This window comes from Rutidosis leptorrhynchoides, chromosome 3, assembly GCF_046630445.1.
Source record: "Rutidosis leptorrhynchoides isolate AG116_Rl617_1_P2 chromosome 3, CSIRO_AGI_Rlap_v1, whole genome shotgun sequence".
Lineage (NCBI taxonomy): Eukaryota > Viridiplantae > Streptophyta > Magnoliopsida > Asterales > Asteraceae > Rutidosis > Rutidosis leptorrhynchoides.
Genome location: NC_092335.1, coordinates 616,661,703 through 616,672,500, shown reverse-complemented (window position 1 = coordinate 616,672,500; position 10,798 = coordinate 616,661,703).

The following is a 10,798-nucleotide window of genomic DNA, read 5'->3' as shown; positions in this document are numbered from 1 at the left end:
CTTTTTAGAACATTTGAATCTCCCCACACTTAGGTAGCTGTGGTGTCGAATTTGTGATTAACTTCATTGTCAATTTCTTTTGGACCATAATCAACTTGCATATCTGTGACTTTTGCTTTAAGCCATTGGTCGGATTACTGTGTAACATCCACAAATTCAACTAGTTTCGCCTTTTCTTTAGGCGATAGATTGGATACTAACCGGTTACATAACTTAAAGTTCCCCTTGGTTCTAGCATCGCGAATCCGTTTAATAAGTTTCTTCATTGAACTATTAATAACGGGGTCATTTAATTTCGTATCAACAAAGGGGTTCTTTGTTATCAGGTCATCATTAGGTTTTACTTCATCTTCCCCACACTTAGGCGTTTTATTATTGTTAAGCACTATCGTTGGAGTTGGTAAAACAATATGGTTCTTACCAATCGTTTTTATTGGTTCAACGGTTTTGGTTGGTGGAGATTTAGACTTTCGAATCATAAAGGTGATTGATTTTTCACCATCACTAAGTGTCATTCTACATTCTCTTACATCAAATAACGCCCCGGCGGATGCTAAGAATGGTCGACCTAAAATTAGAGGAATGTTTGAGTCCTCTTCTATGTCAATGACAATGAATTCGACTAGAAAGGTTAAATTACCCACTTGAACGGGAAGGTTGTCAGCAATTCCAACTGGGTGCCTAATTGTTTGATCAAAGAGTCGAACACTCATCTCTGTTGGACTTAACTCACCTACTCCTAATCTCTTATATAATGAAAGAGGCATAACACTCACACTCGCACCTAAATCTGCTAGTGCATCATACATGTCACAATCACTAAGTAGACAAGGAACAATAAATTCACCCGGATCACCCAACCTGGGTGGAACTTTTGGTGGAACTGTCTTCACCGGATTTATTTTTACGGTTTTTGTTTCTTGCACTTTCTTATTCTTCTTCTTCTTTCCAGAGGTATCACAAACTTTATTACCTATTACTTGCTCATACTCAACTCCTTTTCTTAGAGACGGGATGGTTGGTATGTATGGTGACACCACAGGCTTTACATACTCGGGTGGTGGTGATGGTGTAACTTCTTCATTGTTACTCACATCGAAAACCTTCACATCTTCTGGAGCTGGTTTTTCAGAATTTGTTGACACCATATTAACATTCTCATTCCGAGGATTTACTTCAGTATTACTCGGTAGCTTTCCTTGTTCCATCTCACTCATCATGCTAGCAAAAGAACCTACTTGTTTTTCTAGATTCATAATGGAAGCTTGTTGAGTTTTTAATGACTGATCAAACCTCTCATTCGTTTGGGTTTGAGATGTAATAAATTGTGTTTGAGATTCCATTAGCTTTGCCATCATTTCTTCTAGATTTGGCTTTTTCTCTTCAGTTTATTGTGGTGATTTATACAAGCCAGGTCTTTATTGATTAAAAGTGTTGTTTTGAGTTGGTTGGTTAGTCGGACTGTGACGATCGCTCTAAATCCATATGGACGAACACATCATTCATTGATTTCATTGCGAGGTATTTGACCTCTATATGATACGTTTTGTAAACATTGCATTCTTTTGAAAAGGCATACCATAAATGAATATTTAATTCCAAGGTTTTCGACATCTGATGATTTCTACATATAGACAATCACCGTAAATAATAGTTTACAATAATACTTCCGTTGACAATGCAGTCAAAATGGATACATGATGATGGTTTTGTGAATGCAACGTTTTCTTGAATAAAGCATGCAAGACTCCATGCACATAGCTTGTATCACATATAAGCAAATAGCGGAAGACTTCTAGGGAACCTGAGAATAAACATGCTAACAAGTGTCAACACAAAGGTTGGTGAGTTCATAGTTTTAGTGTTTCGCATAATCTGTATATAAAAGTGGATCACAAGATTTCAGTTGTTTCATCCAGAAACGTTTATCAAAATATTCTACAAGATTGAGCACCCTGGTAACTAAACTTTAACGTCTCAATAAGTACCCCTGTTTTAACATACATGCAACCAACATGTACAATACACGCAAACCAACGTGTACTAAACTCAAATAGTATACGTCTGTTTTACAGGCTAGGGTTTCTATACCTGGAACAGACGGGGATGTCAAGCCCTATGGATCCATATATAACTACTCGCGCCCACCAGTTCTTATAACCGGCAGTTACTGGTTACCAAAGCTAAGGGATTTTCGGTTCAAACTCAGTGTAGAATTAAGTATGTACTTGTATCCATTGCGTTTAAAATAAATTGCATGTATTCTCAGCCCAAAAATATATATTGCAAAAGCAATTAAAAAGGGAGCAATGAAACTCACCTTAGCAGCACATAAAGTTGTTCATCGTAATGTGACCGAAACTTGGAAATCAAATAATCGTAGATTTCAACCTAGAGAACATATGTTGGTCAATAAATGTCTATCAAGCTAGGTCAGGTCATAGTGTATCACAATCCTAATGCTCGAGATCGACATACAAAAGTTATCCAAAGTCGTTTCAAAAGTCAATTTTGACAGTTGCTTAACCTAAACGAGACGTGTTTTATATAAGGATTCATTTACTCGGCTGGTAATATTCAAAAATCCAGTTTATCAACCTTACAAACAAGTTGTTTAAATATTAATTGCAGATTCAAAAGCAATTCCAATTATCGTCAATTATAATTCAGTTGACCATATCTTTTGATTCGTTCTTCGAAACTATTCGATATCTAAATGAAAAGTTATTGATTTTTCGCTAGCTTTCCAAAAACATGTATATCATATACCTTTTACCAGTAATATATGTATTTAATTCATGATTCATTATAAACTGTTTAGCAATAAAATTTAGCATACAAGCATGTATAAATATATATACTCGAGCACTAGACATGGATACACAATTAATATATAAAAGATAAAATATAAGTGCTTACGTATCAATATTGAGATTCAATATTGTAGAAAAGTACGTAGACGCAACGGAGATGATAAACACTAGGTTTGATTCATATATATACCCCCGAACATTTCCCATAACCTCCTTGGCAATAACCCATAATTTCCTTAGCTCTAGCTTGCTCGTAAACCATTTTTGAAATCGTTTAGACATAACCTCGTCGTAGTATTTTATGTATAATACTAATAATTATTATACTACTGATAATAATAATAATAAGATTAATAATAATATTAATCTTAATAATAATAATAATAATAATAATAATAATAATAATAATAATAATAATAATAATAATAATAATAATAATAATAATAAATATAAATATAAGAGTGTGAGAGAGAGATGGATGGAATGCATCAAAAATCAGAAATGATCGAGCTTTTATACATGTTTGCTGAATCTGATGCCCATGCAATCGCATGGGCTTTCAGTGCAAATGCCATGCGATCGCATGGCCTGTCTGGACAGCTCACTTTCGTTTGTTTTCTTACTTGTCGACATATTATTTAATTATATATATAATATATTTAATTTATATAATTAATTATATATTATATTAAATTCACATGCATAGTTGACTTGTACTTTTTGTTCCGATAAGTCGTACATCATCACTCGACTTATGTCCCGGTTCCGGTTTTTCGAACGTCCTTTCGTACGCTGAGAAAACTGGTACATTACGTTTCGCGACTCATACCTTTGTCAAAATATAGTCTTAAATTGTCCATAAACTATACCACTCGAGATATAACTTATACTTTTGAGTATTTTGGTCATTTACTTCTATAAATCATCTTCTCGTTATTTGTTAATATATATATAATAACAATTCGTTTTATGACCAAGTTAATATTATATTTTATCGTATTGTTAAATATATATTTTCAATATTAATAAATACGTTTTAAAATACATATCACAAGTTTATTCATATCTAATTCCAACAGTTAATATTCCTTATTATTGTATGTGTCCAAATTACGTTATTTAAACAAACACTTTAATATTTATTTCGAATATCGTTAAAAATGAACGATTTCTTAAATCAACGTGGACCTCACAAAAGAGACTCGTAATAATATTATAATCCTTAAGGGATTCAATAAATATCTTTTAATTCAATCGTTTTGCATAATCTTTTATCTCTGTAGTTGAATATATCGATCAGGTAATCAAACCAATAAATTTTAATTCACAGTATCATATACTCAACACTTTGTTACGTTTTCAAGTTATAGTATATGTATCTATTTACATATAATTGTTCACGAATCGTTGAGAACAATCGAAGGGTAATTGAATAGTTCAAAATTTTGAGATTCAACTTCATAGACTTTGTTATCGTGTCAGAAATATTAAACCATATTGAGAATTTAGTTCAGAATAAGTCAAAATTTTCCGGGTCATCACAGTACCTACCCGTTAAAGAAATTTCGTCCCGAAATTTGAGTAAGGTCATCATGGCTAACAATAAAAATGTTTTCATGACGAATATGAGTCGATAACTAGAGTTTTATCACTGTTGAATAATATGGATAAAATAATCCAATTACTCGAAGCGTATGAGAGAAGTTATCGTAAAAGAGTGAAGATGAGTAAATACATGTTCACCTTAGCTGGTGACGTAGTCACGGTTGATTTCCGGAATTTAAGGAATAGAAAAACTTCGTAATCTAAATAAGATTTGATTCTTCGGGAATTAAGGAGATTAAGATCTTCTTTAATTATATGCGGTCATCTGTCTCGATTGCTCTGTCTGTTATTTCGCTATAAATTGACCTCTTCCGTTTCATTATTTTCACCACTCCTACATCTTCTTCCTCATTTCATACTTCCAAAAGATCGTGAAATGCTTCATCCAGTTCTGATTCTTGATATACTTCTAACTTTCATATCTGTCATTCTTCTCTTTCATCTACCACTGGAGGATTTTATTTACTTTTACTTTTACCTTGGGGTTATAGTGTTTTTAATTCTCCCGTATCTTTATGTTGCAATACATATTGATATACACGGTTTGTAATTTATGTGTTGCTGTCGGGCTTTATATCTTTCCTTATTTTTCAGAGTCCCTGCTTCTGTCTTTCTATAATCATCGACATCCACAGTTAATGCCCTCTTTTATTTGCTGCGATTTATACCCCAATTTCTGTTTCGGAGCTTTGTCCTTTTGTTTCTTCTTCTTGCGATTAAGCACCGCTTGTAATGGTCCAGAAGTCGCAGATTTAAATTTTGAAATGAACATTGTTAATGTTCTAAGAAAGAAATGGTAATGGCACGATCTTGATTTGTTAAATTACCAGAATACCCTGGAAAAGACCAAATCATCAAGAAAATACTTTCTTGATATTTTTAGAGGTTAAATAGAATACAAGAGTCGTGTGACATAACACATGATGACGTTATGATCTGTGAATCATCACGTTCCATTTAGGAACTCAGCATAACTTACTGTAATATAATCACGTTGATCAAGTGTCATTATATTATACTAATTTATGCTTCAGTTCCCAACACTACTTCAATAACATTCATATTTTAAACTCGAAGGTTTCAGAATTTAGAAACTAAAATAGTTTCTTTTATGATGTAACACAGATATCGCAAGGAGAAAATTGATTTCCGATACGAATGATTATTAAATTATCTCCAGAAATATGGAGGATATTTATAATGAAAGATACGATGATATCTTAGAATTTCTAATATTAGAGGATGATGAAGAATATTGTCCATGAGGGTTTAGAGTCAGGAGCAAGGTATTCGTTAATGACTTCAGCAGATATTGAATCATTTGGATTCTTTGAAGGTAGGTTTAGTCTTTGTGATTTGTCCACAGCCTCCTTCATAGTTTGCTCAATCCGTTTTCCAGTTCCAAATCTTCTCTTTTTATGAGCTTTGCCAACACACTATTTTTTATCATCAAACTTTTGACTGTTACGGTTGTCTACAGTTTCTGCTGCTTCATTCAACTTTTTCAAAGTTCCAAGAACTAGTTTGCAGTTTAAGGTGTTTTTCAGAAACTTCACATTCGAAGTATGTAAGTCCAGGAGATAGACGTTATATGTACACTTATATCTGTTAGCGTAGACATGCTGCGAAATTTCAAAATACTGATTGCTGATTCCCAGTAATTGACATGACAATTCTTGTTACAAGATGCGGATAAGTAAATGATGGGGTTTCGATAAATATAATGATTTTTCGGAAAATCAAGGATCAATGAAGTTATTGGTAAGTTTACTGCTAATGTGGTGGAATATAAACGGTTCCTCGGTAACGATGACGAAGGGCAAACTTATATATTAAGGTTATAATGAGGCTTATTCGAATGAAAAATGGGTGTGACAAAATTGTCTATTTTAGAAGGGATTGAAAAGTTATTTTAGCTAATAAATGCCAAAAGGTCTAACACAAATACGTGTTAAATTATGACTTTGGTTTCAAGAGTTTTTTAGGTACATAACTGTGGGTATCATGTGGTTGGATCATCATCTCGATTGTTCATTGTTTGGAATGTTTTCAGAAATTTCGGATGGTTTGAACACGGATTGTACACATGATGTTCTAGCACAGTTTTGAAGTCAAAGTATAGCTTTGAAAGATGTAGGAATCTAAGAGTGATGATATCGGTTATATTTCGACTTGGATTCTAATATATTAAAATCAGAATATGTAATTAAATTTGAACGAGTATGGTTGTTTTGATTTCTACGAAAGAATATATCTCGTTGTGAAAGTAATGAGTATAGTTGATGATTGCTGAATCAGATTCGAAGAATGTAACATATTAATTGTGACTTTATATATCTCTCGGGTATTACCTATCCGTTAAAATATTCTCACTATTAACAATTTGTACAAAAGAATTACAATCTTCATGAAAATATACCTTCATATATATTTTTCTTAGAAGTAATCATGGATTTAATGAGTTAATCATAATATTAATCTCATCTGGTTTTCGACTAGAACTAGAACATATAATCTTTAAAACTTTTAGAAACTACATATTCTCTGCAGAATATTTCTTTGATGAAGTTATGAATCAATACTTCATCATTTGTTGTTATTGGTATTCCTGGGTATCTACAGGGCGTATGACACCGATGTTCGTGGAACGGATTGTAAAGTTGAGGTTTACGATGCTGTTGTGGTTGGTGGTGGTAATGGTACTGTTGATGCCGGTGATGCTGTTGGTGCTTGTAACCTTTGCACCATATTCTCTAAAGCCACTACCCGAGCGCGAAGCTCGTTGACTTCTTCTATTACACCGGGGTGATTGGCGGTTCGGACGAGTGGATGAATAAGATCCAGAATTTGTGATAGTATATAATCATGACGAAATACTCTGGAGAGAGAGAGAGAAAATGGTATCTCGAACAGGTTCGCCGGTGAGTGCTTCAGGTTCATCGCCAATAGGGCAATGTGGTGGATGGAAGGGATCACCTTCTTCTTGTCTCCAATGATTGAGGAGGTTACGAACCCATCCCCAATTCATCCAGAATGGATGATGGCTGATTGTCTGATCCATTCCGATTATGCTGCTTTTGGAGCTCAGGTCAAATTCCATATCGGAATAGCTGTCGAAATCTGAGGAATTCGAACTTGATACGTGATCCATCTTGTATAATCAGAGAATTGATTTTTGATATGAGATAGATTATAGGATTTAGTTTGGTATTCTCCGATACATAATTTACATATGTATATATAATACCAAAATCCCATAAATTACGGAGAAATTTTTAGAAGATGTCAGGAAAAGTTTACAGTAACCGATATGCTAAGATATGTATCAGCAGATACGCTAAGATACGAATTTTGTCTATACACTATTCATGCAATAGTTGCAGGTAAACGTGTCTAGACTTAAGAATGATAAGCATGTAATTTCTGACAAGAAATGATAAGCAAAACTCGGTTAAAACAGATACGGTCATAGTCCAGACTCACTAATGCATCGTAACAATTACCAGTTAAACACACTAATGCAAATTCTGGTTCCCTATGACCTCAAGCTCTGATACCAACTGTGACGATCGCTCTAAATCCATATGGACGAACACATCATTCATTGATTTCATTGCGAGGTATTTGACCTCTATATGATACGTTTTGTAAACATTGCATTCTTTTGAAAAGGCATACCATAAATGAATATTTAATTCCAAGGTTTTCGACATCTGATGATTTCTACATATAGACAATCACCGTAAATAATAGTTTACAATAATACTTCCGTTGACAATGCAGTCAAAATGGATACATGATGATGGTTTTGTGAATGCAACATTTTCTTGAATAAAGCATGCAAGACTCCATGCACATAGCTTGTATCACATATAAGCAAATAGCGGAAGACTTCTAGGGAACCTGAGAATAAACATGCTAACAAGTGTCAACACAAAGGTTGGTGAGTTCATAGTTTTAGTGTTTCGCATAATCTGTATATAAAAGTGAATCACAAGATTTCAGTTGTTTCATCCAGAAACGTTTATCAAAATATTCTACAAGATTGAGCACCCTGGTAACTAAACTTTAACGTCTCAATAAGTACCCCTGTTTTAACATACATGCAACCAACATGTACAATACACGCAAACCAACGTGTACTAAACTCAAATAGCATACGTCTATTTTACAGGCTAGGGTTTCTATACCTGGAACAGACGGGGATGTCAAGCCCTATGGATCCATATATAACTACTCGCGCCCACCAGTTCTTATAACCGGCAGTTACTGGTTACCAAAGCTAAGGGATTTTCGGTTCAAACTCAGTGTAGAATTAAGTATGTACTTGTATCCATTGCATTTAAAATAAATTGCATGTATTCTCAGCCCAAAAATATATATTGCAAAAGCAATTAAAAAGGGAGTAATGAAACTCACCTTAGCAGCACATAAAGTTGTTCATCGTAATGTGACCGAAACTTGGAAATCAAATAATCGTAGATTTCAACCTAGAGAACATATGTTGGTCAATAAATGTCTATCAAGCTAGGTCAGGTCATAGTGTATCACAATCCTAATGCTCGAGATCGACATACAAAAGTTATCCAAAGTCGTTTCAAAAGGTCAATTTTGACAGTTGCTTAACCTAAACGAGACGTGTTTTATATAAGGATTCATTTACTCGGCTGGTAATATTCAAAAATCCAGTTTATCAACCTTACAAACAAGTTGTTTAAATATTAATTGCAGATTCAAAAGCAATTCCAATTATCGTCAATTATAATTCAGTTGACCATATCTTTTGATTCGTTCTTCGAAACTATTCGATATCTAAATGAAAAGTTATTGATTTTTCGCTAGCTTTCCAAAAACATGTATATCATATACCTTTTACCAGTAATATATGTATTTAATTCATGATTCATTATAAACTGTTTAGCAATAAAATTTAGCATACAAGCATGTATAAATATATATACTCGAGCACTAGACATGGATACACAATTAATATATAAAAGATAAAATATAAGTGCTTACGTATGAATATTGAGATTCAATATTGTAGAAAAGTACGTAGACGCAACGAAGATGATAAACACTAGGTTTGATTCATATATATACCCCCGAACATTTCCCATAACCTCCTTGGCAATAACCCATAATTTCCTTAGCTCTAGCTTGCTCGTAAACCATTTTTGAAATCGTTTAGACATAACCTCGTCGTAGTATTTTATGTATAATACTAATAATTATTATACTACTGATAATAATAATAATAATAAGATTAATAATAATATTAATCTTATTAATAATAATAATAATAATAATAATAATAATAATAATAATAATAATAAATATAAATATAAGAGTGTGAGAGAGAGATGGATGGAATGCATCAAAAATCAAAAATGATCGAGCTTTTATACATGTTTGCTGAATCTGATGCCCATGCAATCGCATGGGCTTTCAGTGCAAATGCCATGCGATCGCATGGCCTGTCTGGACAGCTCACTTTCGTTTGTTTTCTTGCTTGTCGACATATTATTTAATTATATATATAATATATTTAATTTATATAATTAATTATATATTATATTAAATTCACATGCATAGTTGACTTGTACTTTTTGTTCCGATAAGTCGTACATCATCACTCGACTTATGTCCCGATTCCGGTTTTTCGAACGTCCTTTCGTACGCTGAGAAAACTTGTACATTACGTTTCGCGACTCGTACCTTTGTCAAAATATAGTCTTAAATTGTCCATAAACTATACCACTCGAGATATAACTTATACTTTTGAGTATTTTGGTCATTTACTTCTATAAATCATCTTCTCGTTATTTGTTAATATATATATAATAACAATTCGTTTTATGACCAAGTTAATATTATATTTTATCGTATTGTTAAATATATATTTTCAATATTAATAAATACGTTTTAAAATACATATCGCAAGTTTATTCATATCTAATTCCAACAGTTAATATTCCTTATTATTGTATGTGTCCAAATTACGTTATTTAAACAAACACTTTAATATTTATTTCGAATATCGTTAAAAATGAACGATTTCTTAAATCAACGTGGACCTCACAAAAGAGACTCGTAATAATATTATAATCCTTAAGGGATTCAATAAATATCTTTTAATTCAATCGTTTTGCATAATCTTTTATCTCTGTAGTTAAATATATCGATCAGGTAATCAAACCAATAAATTTTAATTCACAGTATCATATACTCAACACTTTGTTACGTTTTCAAGTTATAGTATATGTATCTATTTACATATAATTGTTCACGAATCGTTGAGAACAATCGAAGGGTAATTGAATAGTTCAAAATTTTGAGATTCAACTTCATAGACTTTGTTATCGTGTCAGAAATATTAA